We start from the raw sequence: 19,362 nt of genomic DNA on the forward strand, positions 1-19,362 counted from the left end.
CCTTTGCCTTACAGTTCTTCATTATTCCTCCCAGCTTTGGGAGGCTTCTCAGGACAGACAATGACTGTAGGCAGGTGCAGGTGTGTGCCAATGGCTCAGCCTCCAGGAACCATTCCAGGATGTGAGCACAGACCAGCCCAGGTGTTGGACCAGAGGTCTCTCTCACTGGGCCCTGAATTGGTGCTTAAGGAAGGTCATCAAGAAACAGATCATGTACAGCATATCCACTCCCAAGACAGGGACTACCACCCCTTGCAATCAACCATTTAAAGAGAAATGAGAACCAATGATCTGCTCTGATCACTACACTTCACATAAAAGGATAAGCCATGCCCAGAAAACTGTATCTTATCAGATCCATTGATCTTTCCCCCACTTCCTTGTTGCCTGTCCCAAGGCACCATTTGCAGATCTCCAGACTCTCTCTTCAAGTCTCCTAGAAAACTGAGAGATTCGGCTTCAAAGGCATGATTTTAGCACCTCGTGTAGTTTATTTAATCTTTTGGAAATGAAGGAACACATGGAGACACAGTGAGCGTGAGCTCACACACACATAGGAAGCAAGATCCTGGCATCACTGGAGGCTGGTAGGGGCTCATGAAGGCAGTGGCATGCCAGGTTTCGAGCACTCACCCCACATTCAGCTGCCCCTGCACCAAAGCCCTGTGGCACTGCCCTAACCTTAACTGACAATGGAGTGAACACCATCCACAGCCCAGTTGGGCTGAGCCCGTAGCTACAGCTATAACAAGGGCAGCAAAGCCTCTTCTAGTACACAGCCACATTCCCTTTCTCCAACAAACTATAATGGCCAACAGACACCAAAAGAAAAAAAAAAAGGAAAAAGAAAAGACTACCAAAGCCAGTCTTCACTTGTATCTGCTGCTGTCCCAGGCAACAAGCATTCCTTCCTCCTCAAGCCTTCAAGGGAAACCACCTAAAGAGGGCAGACACTCCCCAGTGATGATGAAACTGCTTGATCTGTGGAAATGCAAGCATTGCTTCTACTGCTTCAATAATTCCAAATAAATTATTGATAGAGACATTGATTTAGAATAATCTTCTTAACATGATTTATTTGAATGTAACTGAGAACACAAAGCTAGAACAGAAACCACTGTTCTTCAAGCTCCAGCTCAAACCCTTCGCCTCGTTCAGTTATAGCTATCTTCCATTTCCAATTTCACTCAAGCTGTTTGAACTAATAAATACACATAATCTGTTTATTTAGACTTAAAGCACTGGAAAGAAAGAGTGCTTTTACAGACAACTCCACTGAAGAGTTCATGAATTTCTGCATATGAAAAAAATAATAATTACTCTAGCCAAGAGGCTCTTACGTGAAAGCTATCTTCATTGTCCAGACACAGTAAATATTTTGGACCCAACATACACAAGGCATCAGCAGAAACCCCCACAGACCTCAAAGTAAATGCACCGTGGGAACATTCAACTCTGAGTCTTTTACTTGTGTGGAAGCTTTGCCCCAAATAAGACTGAATTTAGCTGTTTCGGATAACATTGTCCCTCATGACAAAGGAGAATGAGCACAAACATCCTATCCCAAGTAGTTCAAGCTCATTCCTTCTAGAAGTGGCAAATCTAGGGCATCCGAGGATAAACGACACATTGAGATAGTGACACATCCCAAATCTTCAGTTGGAGACCCAACCCAAGTGAGTCAGTGACACCTGCCTTTCTGGTTCAGAAACAAAGAAAACACAGGACTTTTTAAAGAGATCATTTCCCTGTGTTGCCTCAGATACTCATGGCACCCACACGTGCCTGAGTGAGGCAAGCTAACTTAAATGGTGCAATTTAGAGTGGATATTTATCACTCTATGTCTGACCTGAACACCCTCAACTAACTGGGTGGGGCTATCAGGAGGACTATAATGATCTTTCTAAAAATGTTTCAGAAAGATTTAATAAAAACTTGTGATGCTTCCCTGCACCCTCTGTTCACACAGCAGTGGGAACAAAAAGCTGACTTGATTTCATTTTAATTTACTTTACAATAAGCATTGTATGAAACGCACAAAGATACACCAATCAGAAAAAAAAAAGCTGAACAAATCATCCAAGAGTCCAGATAACATGTCTAACACAAATGCTAACATTTAGAGATAAAGTAATAAAACTCAAGTAGGGAGAAAATACATATCCAATTGAATGGCTTTCATACCCATCTGATTTCATCAGTATTACCTCTGCCAGGCCTGGCTACTATGAGCAGCCTGACTGAAAACTGACTTCTTTGTCCTGGCTGATGCGCGATATCAAAAATCAGACAAATGTAATCTCAAAACAGTAACTACACGTCTGTGCAACAGACTACACTATTTTTATTTCCCATGAAGTGTTTTTAAATAGCATTAGTTTTAAGGAAGTTTCTATCCTTTTTTGTTGTTGTTGTTATTAAAATACTATTATTAAATCTTTATATAGGTGAGAAGCCTACCAGAGCATTGGCTAAGCACACAAATTGGACAAACCTTAGCCTTTGCAGTATTTATTTGCCATCAGCTCTATAGCCACAGCCCACAGGCCCTTTTTCTGAGCTAACAAAGGCACCAACTTCCACAATATAACACTGCTCAGCATGGGAAAAGGTGGTTTTTTTTAGCTATTTCCACCTCCACAGACCCACACCTCATGTATCACTAACCTTCACAGCTGTCCTAATGATCTCAGCACTCCAACCCTGCAGGCTGTAAGCACAGCTCCTGGCCTCCCTCCTACCCCCATGGAGCACCACGGGGGTGGCAGCCCAAAGCACCACCAGTAGCTGAGCCGTGACGTTTAATTAAGGAAGAAATTACAGCATTAAAGGGCAATCATTTGTCCCGCAGCCCCTCGCGACCTGCCTGGTGGCCTGAGGAGAGGCTGCATCCTGGTTAGTGCAATGGCAGGAGGAAGGCCCCGCTCAGCTTCACAGGTCACGTGGAACTCTGCAATTATCAGCTTTCCAAACACTGTAAATAGACGTGTCGGGGCAAAAACCAAATGACAAAATAATGCACAAGAGGTCATTCCCTGGATTGTTTCTCCTCTCAGCAAGACATTTCATTTGAATAATTAAATAACAAAAACATGACAACCATTTAAAAACCATACATGATGGATGCAGCACACCACACTCTGCAGAGGTGGGCAGAGGGCCATCGTCCTGCAGCCTGCCATGGCACAGCTTCTCTGGCAGCCGCTTAATAAAATATTTCACAGCCTTTTCTTCCGAGCCCCTAGACAGGTTCTGTCTGGCCACAGGTCTGGCTAGAACACGGCACGAGCTGTGCAGGCTGGGCTCCCACCACCATGGCCATGGCCCCAGTACCTCCCATGTGTCTGCCACGCTGCCGGGTGCTGCTGGGCAGGAGGGGACGCGAGTGACCTCCAGCGTGTCAGCTCGGGTGCAGGCGAGAAGGAGCACGGCAGGGCTGCCACCCCCACACAGACCCGCGGCAAATGACAAATGACACTTTCTCTTTGTGATCTTTGGGATTTTTGTTGACTTATTTGGAGGCTTTTGTTGGGTCCTAAGAAATGGCCTGTGGCTGAGGCCCATTCTGCCGATTTCCACGCTCCATCTGTGGTATCCATCAGCAGGGCCCTCGCCCGCATTCAGGGCTCTGACACCTGCCTGGCAGGATCCGGGCGGCACAAAGGAGGCGGCCAGGCCGGCGGGCGGGGGGCCGAGCGGCTGGGGGAAGGGGACGTGCAGCAGGGGTTAATCCACGCTCCCCAGCCTGAAACCAGCACCTGGAGACGGCCCCGCAAGACCTCTGCCCACGCCGGGGCCCAGGGCTGTTGCAGAGGAACAGAAAAGAGAGGAAGAAATGGAAGCCATGGCAGGGTCTGGGCCACAAGACTCACCCCGGCACTCCCGACAGAAAGGCCTCTACTCTCAGCAAGGCAGGATGCTCCCCCTTGGACCCCAGCTTGTGCTGGGGCAGGCCTTCAGCAGCAGGCACGGGGGCAGTCAACAGACCAGAGACACTCCATGAGTTCTTTCCTTCCTCAAAGTAAAATCCACAGGAAAATAAAACAGTGACATTACTTCCTACCAGTGCCTCCCTACCATTCTTCCCTCTCCTCCTGCTATGGGCAGGCATTTGCATACAAAATATAATTAAAGCTCTAGAGTCAAGCAAGCATCCCACTGCCAGCTCTCCGCTTTCCTGTGTTTTCTGGGTGAAATGCGAGGCCAGGTTCCTCTCCCCCTCCCCAGACCTTGCCGCCATAGCAAGGGGCCATCAGGAAGGGCATGGCCTGCCAGCTCTGTGCCTGTCAAACTTGGGCAAATGAGGACTGACACTCAACAAATCCCCCAGTACCGCAGCCCCTGTGCAGGCTGAGAAGCAGCCGTGAGCATGGCCGGCGGTGGGGACAGGTGATGGAGGTCTGTGGTTGCCACCTGTGAGCTGTTTTGGACCCTCAGCAGCCAGATGGCACCTTTAGCTGAGATCTAGCTCAAAGTTTAGAAAAGCACCCCAAAACTGAGGGCTGCTGTGCTCCTACCAAAGCACTTTTGGCAAGCTTAGCAGGGTCCCAAGCTGCAATGCTATCCAGTTCACAGGGAGATTTGGCACCCCAAGTTTTACGCTGCTAAACCGCAGCCCAGGGCTTGTTAGCAGTCAGACTCCTCTGCTTTGATGGAAAAGCAAATTTCAAAAAACAAAGAACAACAAGAAGCCACAAAAGACTCCAGTGGGGTTAAGATAAAATATGCTAATGCTACTGCATGTTCCTGCTAAAAAAAAGTGAAAAATTAAGATCAGGAAGCACATGAAAAACTATTCTCCATTTTGCAAGAAAGCAACAGAAAACTTAGTACCATGTAAAATACAAACTGTATTTTACATAAAATTGCTTTTAACTTTTTGACTGGCATTTTGACTATGATATATTTAAAAACAAGAAACAAAATGCAAAAGCAGCCCTATGCTATAGACATGAATATCGCTCATCTAACAAGGATTAAGTCACACTTCAATTCCCCCTCTGAAAACTGCTGCTATTTGCAAAGGGCATACTTACAAAAACATTGTAAATGGCTTTTTTAAAACTCCACACATACTTCACAAAAGTCTTAACTGAGAGAATGAGAGAAATGGGAAGAAAATTTGTTGCTGTTTAACTAAACTGATTAATAAGAGAAATTAATTGGTTAATGGAATTGGCAAACAGCAATTGCATTTCCTATGAGCTGCTAGTTGGAAATTCAACATAGAAAGGGAAAAACAGCCACAGCAGTGATATAAGTGAGGTGCTGGAGAGGAGTGGATGGTATTTTTATTTTGGTTGGACTGATTCACATTGAGAAATGTGCTTTGTACAGCAAAGTGAAAAAGGAAAACAGTAGCTGCAGTAAAAGGAAATGGCCAACAGTGACTTTTATTTACAATTACCAAGAGACAGGCTATTATTGACCATATGTGCCACAATCGCCCTCCTTATCATGGGGCTGGCCATCATGTCCATTGGGAGCTGTTAATGAACTGGGTAATTGAGCTGCTGACATGTGTTACCAAAACAAAACAATAGGAAGAAGAGACAAATGAACATTTTATTTGCCAATCAGAGTAGGTTCCGCTTTTCAGGGAGCTGTGCCTAAGTAAGTGACTGAATACATAAAACAGTGCATTGAAGGCAAGCAGATGCATGCACAATAATGGTTAACTGACAGCCTATGGCCCATCTGTGCTTAACATTTTGTTAAAGAAATTACTTGACTTGCTAAAGAGACAAATCATACAGCTGCCCCAAGTGCTGCATTATAAGAGATAAATCATTAGCTAAACTGTTTCATGCTTAAAATGACAATGCATATTAACAGTTATGCAGGAACATTTTGTCAGCACAGCTTGATGCAGTTATAACTTAGAAAAAATGTGACAGCTCATAGCTATTCAACGATTTCAGCTTAGAAGAGGATAACAGCACTGTGAAAACAATTCAACCACACAAACAATAGATAATTTACAGTCTCTTTTTAAAAGATTATTTTGTTTAGGAATGATGAAATAATATGGAAAGGGAAAAAAATGGCCAGTAGCTAACTGTTCTGCACCATTAACCTGCTAGCATGTACTTCATTCAGAATCACAGAGCATCAAAAAGGAACACATTCCATTTTAAATATGAAAGACTGCATCGCCAGCACTAAGAATAAATGGCTAATTCTCAACAGTGCATGAAAGGATAAGGAATTTCTAGAGTGAAAGGAAGGGAAGAGAAAACAGCAAATACAACAGCTACAAAAATCTCTTCTTATTCCCCCACCTCTTCTAAAAAGAGATTTGTTTTGTTGATACAAGTAACATTAAAATACTTGGCAGCTTTGCACGTGGGCTGATCCCACTCTGAAGTTTCACCACTGTATATACGTGTTGGGAATTATTATTATTTTACGTTGCAAACTAAATATAAAGGAACTGCAGTTAGGGCTCTGTCGCTGTTGTACAGACACGGTGCATATGTGAATGCCCACCACCTAACACTCACAGAAGCTGCTAAGGGAGGGCAAAAAACTTGGCCCTCTCCTCCTGGCTTGCATCAGGGAAGATAGATCCTTCAGCCAGACCTACACAGGCATCTGCACTACCGGAAACCAGAAGTAATGCCATTTGGTAAAACCAGTGCAACCTGTGGGCCCACCCCTGTGGCTTTAGACTGGTGCCCGCATCGGGGAGGGTTCAAGCTTCATGACTACTTAGTTCAACTGCAGCAACATTCCTTGTGAAGACCAGGCTGCCTTGCTGATTTAGCACAGTTTCTGTTCACCAGCCTTAAAGGACTACTTTGGTATTTCTACTGACAGAAGAACAAAGTTGGATACAGGTAAGATTTGCCCTTGCTCAATCTCACGTCAGTCTTAGCAAATCCAGGGAAAGAGGTTCACACAGAGAGCCATCATGATGCCTGCTCCTGGCATAACAAAGGGCTCGGGACAAACTCTGCCGTTCACACTGTCACTGGACTCTGAGTCACTCCAGATCATTCCTGAATATCCTCTTTTGACAGAGAGGAGGAACCTCTAAAAAGCACGGAGTCATCACAAACACATCCCACTGACTTTTTCTAGGAGCTCATGAGTTCCTACAGCTGGGGGCTTTTCCAGTTCTTCCCACAGGGAGCATCCATGGTACACTGAAAGCATGAACCTCATATTGAAGAATTGCAACATCTTGTCTTCTTTCAAATATCACTGTCAGTTTTCAAGGAATAATTTCCAAAGGGTTCATCACAAAAGAACATATTTGCCTCCTAAATTTACCAAAAAAAAAAAAAGGTTCAAGAAACAAAATACTCAAATCCAAATGAGGTTTGCATTCAACAAGCTTTGAGAAGATTTGGTATTTTAGGCAATACTTAAATATAAAATACAGGAAGATTTAAGAGGAAAGCTACATCTCTCTTGCACGATTCACAGAACAAACTAAGAAAGGTTGGGCAGCATGTCTTCAAACCAGTATCAGCCAATGGAAAAGCTGACTGGTAATCAATTAAGGCTGAAAACACCGAGTATCATGGGAGATCGAATTTGTTGGCTGAGTAGTGAAATAAAGCAAATGAAAGAGTTTCTAGGTAAATAATGAGACTCTAATACTAACTAAGGCACTGCAAATAATTGATCTGTCAGCAATCTCTCACTGCATAGGCAGTCTGGATTCTTAGAAGGAAAAAAATATCTATACATTGTATTTGCAACAATGTTATACAGCCAAAACCCCTTAAGTTACAGAAGGTTTTCACCAACTTTAGTATGGCTAAAACATTTTGGAAGAAAATTATGAAAGAGTACAAATATTTACAGCAAAAAAGTCTTGAGATTGCTTTACTACATTCTCTGTGCCTTTCAAATAGCTCTAGCGCCTGTATTAAAACTGTCCTTGATTCAAAACAGCAGTGACAGAGCAAGCTGTAGGTAGTTTCAGTTCCGTGTCAATACTACAGTCCTCCCAACTGAGAACTGTGAGCAAATGAACCTCACGGTGGCTACCAGAGCTTGCAGGTGCCACATCACCTTACTGTTGCCATCATACGTACACAGGATCGACAAGAGAAATCAATGCAAGACATTTCCTACAGCAGACACTGAGAAAACTGAAATTTGGGAGAGAAAAAGAAAACTTCTGTGCACATGCATAGTGCCATTAAGAGATTAACACTTCAATTTGCTAATAATGTAGGAAGGCATACAGCTTGCTATCTATTTAAAAGAAACATGGAGAGCTTAATTTCCAAAGCAAACCCACAATTCTTCTGTCCAGTCTATAGGGAAAGTGACCCATTCTCTGCCACAGCCATATTTAATTTCCATACATTTGGCCTCATTTACTACTTGTTGACAGATGCTCTACAAGAACAATGGTTGATGTTGAATGCTTAATGGTAGAGATGTCAAGACTAAACATATTCACACTTAAATCATCTGCTTTGAAACCCCTACAGATATTTACAATACATTGATCACTGCCTCGCCAAGTTATTAGCGGCCCCAAAAACTGAAAAGGTAACTTTTACACCAAATTCTGAAAGATAAACACACAGGCTATTTATTAAATGTTTCCCCACAGACAAGAACAGAAGCAGCAGGACACCTGCGGGGATATCCTGCAGGCTGTGCCACTAAAATTATGATTCTTTCATTTTTTTTTCTCCCAACCACTGTATTATTTATTTTAAAGAAATACGTGTTCAGAAATCACAATGAGAAAGTTTTTACTGATACCAAGCCAATACTGACATAATATCAAGCTGGTATTAACAGAGCTTTAAAACAGTGAGAACATGTGCACGGGGGTAAGCAAGCAATCCACAGTGTGCATGGAGCACCACTTATTTGTGTTATCAAGCCAGTATAAATTGTCCAACTGTTGCTCTCACTATATCATTTTAGAAGGCTCCACCATGGCACTTTGTCTTAAAAGAAGTATGATCTTAAGAACTTCCCAAGGAAAACAGGCTAATGAACTTTTCCCAGAAAGGTGCAAATTAAGTTAATCCGGGCAAATAAAATAACACATAAGGCAGCTCCCATTTTTGGGATGTACCTTCCCTGTATTTTCAGGTGCTCCCCAAACACCCACTGCCCCCAGCAGCTGCTGCTCCCCAAGGCAGCCGAATAGCTGCTGGTAAGGTCTGGCAGGAGGGCTTTCTAGGTTTGGTTTTTTTGTTGTCTTTTTGTTTTTATGATCAATAATAATTGTCATTAGCAATAATTAAATTTACAGAGCTTGAGCTGCTGTAAGTACGTTGCCCATTTTCCAGCTTTTTTCTGCCTCAGTGCTAAAAATTGGAATACAAGATCCATAGATTTTCCTCAAAAGTTTTAGGTAAGATTTTAAATAAATAAAAAATTATGAGAAGTCTGAATATAGTGATAAAATATTAGACTGGGGCTTAGCTATTGGCTCAATTTCTAATTCTTATGGATTCAAGGCTGCTTTGGGCCATTTAGCTAATCTGTTCTGTATTTATCAACAACTACGAAGCAGTACAGATTCAGTACTACACTGGTACTACCTGTCCAGCCTGTGGGTCAGCTCCTGCACCCCACCTGCAGTCACAGCTGCCCAGGTCCAACACCCAGCATGTACAACCCCAGGGGCCAGATACCCAGCTCTCACTAACTTCTCCTCCCAACTGCATTCCATGATTTCCTGTTCTCACACCATCTGACCCTTCAGACCTCCAGAAACCTAATCAGCACCTATGTGCTACACACCTCATCCTTGACATATGGCCAGAGTATACTAATGGAACACCTTGCATACAAAGCACATGTGCACAAGCACACAGCAGTGCATAATCCACAAATAAATGGACAAAACACAACATACCCATTAAGACCAATGGTAGCAATCACCTAGTACAAAAACAAGGAGAGAAAAAAAAGGCAGTTTTAACTTCACAAAGGCAGGCATGTGCTGTAGGATCATCCACAACCCTAGCACTCAGATCCAACCCACAGTCACCCACAGGCACCAGGCATTTCCATGCACAGAAGACACAAGGTACATGGCTTTAATCTAGTTCTTTTATTCCAGCTAGGAACCCAGTGAAACAGCCTCTGCTTTTTCTGGATCAGGAAGAGGAGTTCACTGCTAGGTGATCTCCCAAGTGCTGAAAAAGTAATGGTTTAATTAAAGCGGATGCTTTTAACCTCCAGAAGGAGGGCAAATCCTCTAACACAACAGTGAAAATGGTCCCAAACAGATTTCCTACGTTTAAAACTAGAAAAAGAGTTGCCAAGATGCAAACACATGCATTCAGAAAAGTCATTATAATGCCCAGTTTCTTAGATACAATCTTTGATCTCTGTGAAACTATCTTAAATTGCTAAGCTGTAGGATTAATCGATAGCATCTATTCCAAAGGTGCTCTCAATTTCCCACAGATCTTCAGCATTACAAGGGAAGGGGAAAAGATGAAAAAAGATGTGAGAAAAGCTTTGTGTTAACTATCTAGCTGTAATGGAGCTGCTTCATTTTGCACCACAAACTCAACTTCTGCTTGTTTCACTTGCATATGGCTGCAGGCATCACTGCTCATGAAGAGTTATATACGTGATGCTAGGTGCCCAGTAACACCAACAGGGAGAAATACGTGACAAGAAAGTTTTCCCAGATGGACACATAACTGTTCATCCAGTGGGAGCCTGGGTTTGGCTGTGTGAGTGCCACATCCAGACTTGCTGACGTCTCCAGGTCTTAAGACGGGCATGGGTATCCCTCCTCCTCAGCGGGTGAGCAGGGCTCCTGCTTTACCAGAGCAATGTAAACAGCAACAAGTGGCCAGGCAACAGATGGCCTGGAAACACTTCTGAGATTTTCACTGACAAGTACCTTCGTCATGTCAGATTTTCCAAATCCTGGTCTAAGGGCAGATACTAAATAATACCCTTCAAGCAAACTTGGACTCATGCTGCACTCTGGTTGACATTAATTTGACTCCAACACCTATCATCCCATTACGAAGAGATTAGGCAAAGCGTGCAGTGGGTAACTTCACAGTGAATGCTTAGACTGCAATCTTCAGAGAAGAATCTGCACCTGCCCTTACAATTAATAGCTGTCATGCCACTCTGTTTTGCAAAATCCAAATATCTAGGTTTGCTTTGTGATTTGACTGCCTAGGAAAAAAAGCTTGCAAAAGTGGCTTAACAAAACAGAATCTCGTAGTAGCTCCATGGTCATCTTTGCTTTGCTTTTTCAATCTCACATTGCTCAAAATTCTTCCTGTGTTGCTCTGTATGGGACACAAAACCCATATGTGTATACCACTGTGATTTTTGATCAATATCTAAAACAAGAACATTAATTAAAACCACAGGCTGTATGAGGGGGAGCCTAGACCATCTTCTGAGATAATATGCAATGAGTGAGACCCCAACTGTCTATCTCCAAGCAGTCACACATTTAGCTAGATGAAAACAAGCACCTTTTGCTCCAGGAATAATATTACATTTAAGACTTGAATTTTCATTACAACCTGGGACCATCGAGGTTCAGCAGAAGGTTTGTGATCTTTCTAAGCAAGCCTGGACTTTGTTTTGAATTTTAAAAATGGGCCTATTTATGGTTTTGCATCAAAGTCATGTGAAATGTGTGGTTTTGTATGGCTTCAATTAGAGCCGAGCCCGAGGCACTAAAAGTTCAGATTCTGATCTGGATCCAGACCCACCCAGTGCTGAGGGACGTTTGGACAAAGGCACTTGGTTCTTGTCCACCTCTGATTCCATCATGAAAACCAGGTGGGGCCCACTGTCAGCAGACCCCTGCTCCTCCTCAGGCTTTGTAGCTTTTCCAACCTGATTTGGTGGCAGCAGCGGGAGAGTCTCTACTACTTCTGTTGGGATCTGAAACCCCTAAGACACCGAGTTCCTGCGAACCAAAACCATGGCATCTTCCCAACTCTTACAATTAAGCTTGAAGCCACAAGGAAAAAAGAAATCCCAAATTAACAGCCATATTGACAGCTTTATAGAGCCCTGAGGGCTCTGCCTCCATCCAAAGAAGACAGTGGGGCTTTTTTAAATTAAAGTGAATTAGCAATCAAGTTCCTAAGAAGGATTCATTTAATAAGCTAAAGAGCAGAATTCAAAACAATTTCAAAAGTAATCCTTTGGCCATAAATTATTCTCTGTACAGTGGAAAAATTGTCATTCTGATGCTTGTCTTAACTGGCAGTTGTTTTCCTCTTTTAAAGTAATTGTTTATGACAATAGTGGGCATCATCTTGCAGTAAACTAATGGTGCCACTGACTTCATTAGGAGCAAGGTAAGGTCCTAATTATTTTCTTATAAATCCCCGGAACTTATTTTCTTATTTTTTACAAGAGGTATGGAGATGGAATCAGAAGCACGTTTGATACCGCTGAACACCCAAAGGACCCAAGTTCCCATCCTCCTCCTCCTCAGCCTCCGAACCCACCAATGTGCTGAAGGAGCTGTCACACCAACCTGGCTGCTCAAGCTCCGCGCACACCACCAGCGCAGTTTCAGGAGCCCCTTCCATGGAACGGTTGAGCCCCTGGCCAGCACTGACCAGCACCCAGCTCCTGTACAAGCTATGTTACAGGGCTTAAACTCACAGTTGAGCAGCATGGATATGCACTCACAAGCAAAGTTAAAGTCAATCCTGCAAGCTCTTTTGAATGTTTACATCGAACTCAATGCTGCTACCATTAAAACTGAAGACTTACAGACTCCTAAAATGCCATTCCCTTTAATATGATTTCCTATGGTAACACACAATCCATTGGAAGGCCTTTGCACCTATTTAGGAACAGACAGACTTTCAAATTAACTTCAGTGGAGCCATGACAGATTATACCAGCAAGGTTCGGCTACTCTGTCGTTTGGGCATGTTTCTAATTCACGTCATTTCATGCTTTCAGACCATGGATGCAGCTTGGTGAGGACAGGAATATTTCCCCTTCTCCTCATTTCACTTTCTCATTCCAGGCTTTCTCCCCCCGTTTCCTCCCCACCCTGTTCTGTGCTAGTGGAAAAATAAAATCTTGTTAAAGCCTTTCCCAAAAAATGGAAAGAGCAGGGAGCATCTGTCTGTAAGGGGACCAGCACGTGGTCACAGCACTCATTCAGGATGTCCTGGAGCAAAGACCGACTGCCTGAGAGCAGAGCTGAGCTCACCCCTACCCTACAGCATCTCCTTCTCCATTCCCAACCTTGGAAAGGTTCAGCGAGTGCTTAGAAACAAACAGAACAAAAACTCAACACCCCAGAAACGAACAACCCTCCACTCTTCTCCCAAAACCTCTGAATTTGAGCCTGGCATGGGCACATGTCCCCTCCCAGTTTCCAACTGGGAATCCCAGCTGAAGACAGGAAACTTCTAGCAAACATCATGTGCTCCCAAGAAAGGTCTGCTTTGTCCAGCTGCCAAGGCCAGGCAGGAAATGTATTTCATCTAAAAGAAAATTGAAGCTTGTCTGCTACAGCTCAAGCCTTTTGCTTGAGACTTTCCTCCTATGCTTTACTGACACAAACTTCAGAAAGCAAGAAGCACCAAAGATTTGATTAATGGGCTGAAACCACCCTGCCCCAAAGAGCAGCAGGCACGTTGCTGTTCACGAGCACATCGAGGCTCTCCATTATGCTAATTGATGTCTCTGGAGCTCAGGACTTTCCAGTACACAACATTATATACAGTAACAATTCAAGAATATAACATTCACACTACATAAGAAAAACCTAACAGAGAATCACTTCTGTTGCTTCTTGTCACACTGGTTCTCAGAAACTCCCGATTATCACTGCACATCATATTTTAATCACTATTCACCGTGAGCATAATGAGCTTTAGCGAACAGTCACAGTTATTATTCATATAGCCAGGCTTCGCTCTTCCCCCTCAAAGCATAACCAAGTTGCGACCTTCAAACCAACCTCCTCAACAAGTCAGGCAAAGTGCCTCCTCACAGCAGCAGAACAGCAACGTTTAAAAGAACCGTAGTCTACATTTTTCCACCACTTGGTTCAGTGGGGGAGCATCTTAGCGTGGAACTAAAACAAGTCAACATCACCAAGCACAAAGAATCGCCAGAATTTTCTGCAGCATGGGCTTGTCAAAGCAAGCAGGCAGCTTTTGTGTGCACCGGCACAGCGGGAGCATTCCTGCAGGGCCGCGCTGTGTCCCAGCCGCAGGGCTCCCACAGCCAAGGTGGTGGGAAGAGGAGAAAGCGGGACCATGGTGGTGACGTTGTAAATGGGATGAACTGGTCAGCACGCTCCTTCGGAGAGGCACAGCATCCAGGAGGAACCGTGTGGGGGGATTTACACTACCCTTGCATCAAAGGAGATGGTGTGGGCTATGCCAATTCTTTCATAAGAAAGCCACATCTGTCCCCAGTAGCACCAGCTCTGGCTTAGGACAGAGTTCAAAGAAAGACATTGCAGAAACTCATCTATGTCCATACAAAAGGATGCTGTAGGGTTTTTTTATTTTTAAAGGTAAAAATAAAAGTAATTTTAAATCAATCCCCATCTTCCTTTTCTCCATTAAGGATGCCCCAGTGTAAGACTCAATCCTGCAAAGTTTTCCCGATTTAGTCTTCATATTTCTGTTTTCCCTCCACACCTTGCAGTAAGGCAGCTCTAAGGACATGGCCTGCAGCCGGCACTGAATGGGTGACCCTCCAGAACACAGTGACCCAAAGATAAACTTTGACCTGATGTTTGCTAATAACACTTCTTCTTAAGATGCCTTGTTTCTTTTATGAACTACTGCTTGACTCTAGGATCTAGGAGCTGACATGCATTAATATACATCTCTGGGTGCCCTTTGACTTGGCCATCAAGAACCTTTGACCCCAGACTTGATTCCTAAACCCCATCAATTGTTTGCAAGTGGAAAAAACTTATTTTCTAGTAATAATTAATTTTGGTCATGTTTTATTAAGCATTTCTCTTGTCCTTTTAACTTGTCCTCATTTGAGTTTGGGTATAACGGATGCTTATTTCATTTAGTCATTCTCCAGTCTACAGAAAATACTTTGGAGTTTAGTTCTTTGTTTTCAAGCTTTGTAAGCCTCCAGTGGTACCGAAGTGCCTTGACACTGCAAAAAAAATTGCCCCAGGAACAACAATACATCCTGAAAAGCTTCCTTTTACGTACTGCTTTTCAGATTTAACTGTGAATTTCTCCAACCTCACAGCTTTTTTCAGATAACTTCACAGCGCTGGGAGCCCTGAAAACTGCTGGCAAAACAACCCCAGAGCAGCAGGGTCAGCTCCTCCGCTCAGGCAGTCGGTGCCTGTTTCCAGCCAATGCTTGAAATTTTTACTTACTTCTTGAAAGAAGAAACGTAATTAGTCTACACAAAGAAGTGTGTATTTATTTTTGTAGTTACATATATACACACACAAATTTGTACCTTCTGTCCACGCACTTTTAGCAGATATCCACACACATCGTGTGCTCAGAGAGGGGCAGAGCCTCCTGCCAGCCCAGCCCTGCTGCCACTTCCCAGTGCATTCCAGGATGGAAATTTCTAATTCCTGGAATCGTGTTACATTATGGCAGGAACTGCTGCACTTCTGCCTGGTTTACATCAGGACTGAGGGATCGCACAAAGAGCGAACGCGTTCCAGCGCTTAGATGATGTATCAAGTGTACATCGCACACATCGCATTACAGCAATCAGCGGCTGGTAAGGAACACCAGCAAATGAGAGGCCTCCAGTCTTGGAAGGAGCACTGGGACACAGCAAATAAGGGGTTTTAGCAAAATGAAGCAGCTAGACATTATTTTTGTTTATAAAATGCAGCATAGCCTCAGCAATTACAATGTTATATTCTTAGAGCTGCTCTGTTTTCTTGCTAGGCAACAGTATTTCCCAAAAGCACCAACAAAATGCAGTTAAAATATAAGGTTTGCTTAAAAAAAATTCTGCATACATAACCAACCAATAGACCTTCAGTGAAGACAGCTAAGGGCAGAGTACATCAGGCAACTGCACATGGGGAAAGGAAGGAGCCCATGTGGGAGGGAACACTTGGGTTCTACTTCTTGGTGCAGGGTGCAAAGGACACCCCAGTTTGGGGGAGGGTGGGTGGGAAAGCCAAGTGAGAAATGCCATGCTTCCCAGCATCCAGCGAGCCCTAAGGGCAGGCGCTGGGGGGCAAGCAGGCACTTTCAAATTGCGGTTTTTTGGACTAACCTCTCCAGACTTATGAGAAAAATGGACAAAACCTGCCTCAGGAAGCCCACCCCACAGATCCCTCAGGAAATTGCCTGGTTTTAGGTCAAACACACAACTCCGAGCAAGGAAGCAACCTTCTCATCAAGTTCAGGCATGTCCCCACAGCTGAGTGACCTGCCCTGGAGCTCAGCAGGCTCCATGTTGTCATGGATCTGACACAGGCAGCCATCCACACGTAGCTTCCGAAAAATGGCCTTTACGCTTTGGATAACGTGATAATTCTCTTACAGCCCAGCTCAAATGACTCCATCCAGTCTTCTTTCTTTGCCCCATTCACAACATGAATAGTATTGCTTCCTTTCTCAGCCCTCCACTACAAATTTTAAATCAGAGCCTACTGAACTGGTATGGTATCAAAACAACACAATGAACAGCCCCTCTGGTGCATGTACCAGCATTTCCTGCAAACAGCTCCAACCAGGGATTTAGGACAGAGCACTTCCGACTTGCAGCAGCAAGTGGCTTAAATAATATTTGGAAACCGCTTAAAATCAAAGGCATGAGATACTGAGGTTAGAGCAGCCAGCAAACAACACCAACCAGGGCAACCAAAGCCATGCTCCCTGTGCTAAGCCTCACTTGGCATATGAGACAGCTTGCATCAGCTAAGGTTTTATGCCCTTTCAAAAAATCTCCTCTATTTTCAGCTGATTTACCAATATTTCATCAGCCATTATATACTTAGAAGGATCCTCAAAAAGCCTTATCCTCAAGAGGCTTTAATATTAATAACTTTCTCCCCTAAGGGGTATCATCCAAACTCTTTCCAAACTAACTGAAATCAATGGGTTTAGCGTCAATGGACTATATATAAAACTCTATAGACACCAGGAAGGACCCACACAAAATAAGAAAGAGTTCACTGGCTCTGTACAGTTATTCCAGCTGGCATTCTTAGACAGTGAAGTGTTCATATAGTGCCATTTTTTCTATTAATATATAGCTTTGAAACTATGCTATGGCTGACGTATATAGGAATTCCTCTTCTTTTCTCCTTCTTTAATAAAAACAAAGTGGCCACCATAAAAGAAAAGTTGACATTTCTGCTTATGTGATGGCAGAGCCCTTCATACAAGCACAACCACACTAAATACTCTTAGATTATTTGTTAGACTGATGTTCAAAGGGGGGTGCAATGTAGCCAGGAAAAAAAAAGGAAAAAAAAGTCCCTCTGGTTAAAATTTAGCATGCAAGATCTTAACAAATGTGATTTTTAATTGACTGCCAGTTTTGTTTTCTCAACAACAGTGACAAAAAACGATTTCTTCTTTCTCCCCCACAGTAAACCATTTCCAGCTGTTGATGAAGGTTTGTTTTTTTTTTTAGCATGAGTTCAATCATATTCTATGTTGTCCATTTCATGTGCGCGGAGCTTTTTTGCAACCAATTCTTTACCATGTTATGCCCAATGAACCCAAGAGCACCACCCAACCTTGTAAGACGGCTTAGGGTTTATTAATGCGAGTGGGATTTCAGAGAACAGGACTGTGCCAGAGACGAAAGTTACTTTTAAGCAGAAGCGATTGCAGCAGCATGCCCAAACGCCACCGCAGCAGGTTTTGCCCGTACAGCTCAACAGCCAGCCTTTCCAACTAAAATCCATTATGCGTTACAAAAGATACAAGTAGTTAAGTAATGCTGTAAAATGCATTTCAGGATGGTTCTCAGCACACACTTCTTTCCATGTTTCTGTTATTACACAATTCCCTGCATCAGCTGGATCAAGACCAGAGCGCTCCTCTCACGTCGCAAAGTTGGTGATAGTTCCTTGTTTCGCTAATGACAACAACTCAGTGCAACTATGAAGATAAACTCACAAATCTTTTCTCACGCCAGGACCTTAAAATATGCCTGTTTATGGGCACAGCCATTTGTGCTAATAGAACTGTGTACTTGTTTTGTATGCATAAATCCAGGCCAGTGGAAAATTAAGGCCCATGGGAATAATTTAAGCAACAATACAAAGAAAATTGTAAGGAAAATCTGAAACTTTGTCCTTAATTTACCCTGTTAGGGCAAAATAAGGCAGGGATCTCATACCATGTGTGCCACAACACTTAGGTACAAGAGCATATGTTAAGTAGACAGAGTTGCAGCCTCAGTTCTTAATCTCATTGTTTACTGTGGTTTAAAGTCTGACCCTTAACATTATATGTGGTTTAAAACTGCATTTGGGGGAAAGAGAAAAAGGCTCTTCTAGGCTTGTAAATGTGTTTGTCTTTAAGGTTTGTTCCAGAGGAAACCATGCATGCCTTCGCTCACTACATATGCAAACCCTTACAAGATTCTGAAACATGCTAATGTGCGCATTCTGCACCCCAGGTTAATCGCGAAGGGTTTTTTGTTGGTTTTTGAGGAGCAGCTTGCCTCCAATCCACCAACCCACCACTCTTTATGTATATACGCTGAATAATTATGAAGCAGTGAGTATTTATCACCTTTTCTGAGCAGTAAGCAGAAAGAAATACAATACCATTACTTCCAGCTACTGGCTTTCCCAAGATAATTAGATAACACAGTGGACTGAAGCCTTGGTTAGCCCAATGCTGTTCAAGTTAAGTGATTGACATGCCTCTGTCTGGCTGCTCTATTAACTGTTTCATTTTGTTGCTATTTGCAGTTTGCTTGGCTAATACTTCGAACAAATACAGACTGTTTCTTTAGCCCCTTTTTTCTCTTTGACCTTCTCCTGCCCATTTTCTTTGAGTCACTTCAAACTGCCTTGAAAGGGCCTGTTGAATGCGCACAGTCCATCAGAGTCCCAGGTTCATCCCATTCCTTGCCCTGAATGCTTTACTTCAAAGATGGGCCGCATTCTTTAATTGCCCTTTGAATTAATATCAAAGGGTCACAATGCGAGTGCCAAAAGAGAAAGAGGCTTTAATGAAGCAAAGAGCTGCCATTCATTTGCAGATAAGCACGTTTTTATGCCTGACTGGTCACCGCGGCTAAATGCCTGCTGAAGGAGGCAGGGCAGGCGCAGACTTTCACCGAGTGGCGATTAGTTCAAACAAACACGGGTAAACAAATAACAACACCAACATCCCGGCAGCAGAAATAAGTTCGTACGGCCGAACGTGCTAACCCAGGCAGCTCCCGCCGGGCGGAGCCGCGGCCCCTTCCTCCCTTCC

The 19,362-nt window shown here is 43.5% G+C and overlaps 1 protein-coding gene across 2 annotated transcripts in view; it reads right to left on the bottom strand.

The window, feature by feature from the left end:
- Positions 1 to 19,362, bottom strand: part of PAX3 (paired box 3) — a 63,878-nt gene that overhangs the window by 24,965 nt on the left and 19,551 nt on the right. The gene's annotated exons all lie outside the window — the stretch shown is intronic.

Source organism: Numida meleagris, chromosome 4 (genome assembly GCF_002078875.1).
Source record: "Numida meleagris isolate 19003 breed g44 Domestic line chromosome 4, NumMel1.0, whole genome shotgun sequence".
Lineage (NCBI taxonomy): Eukaryota > Metazoa > Chordata > Aves > Galliformes > Numididae > Numida > Numida meleagris.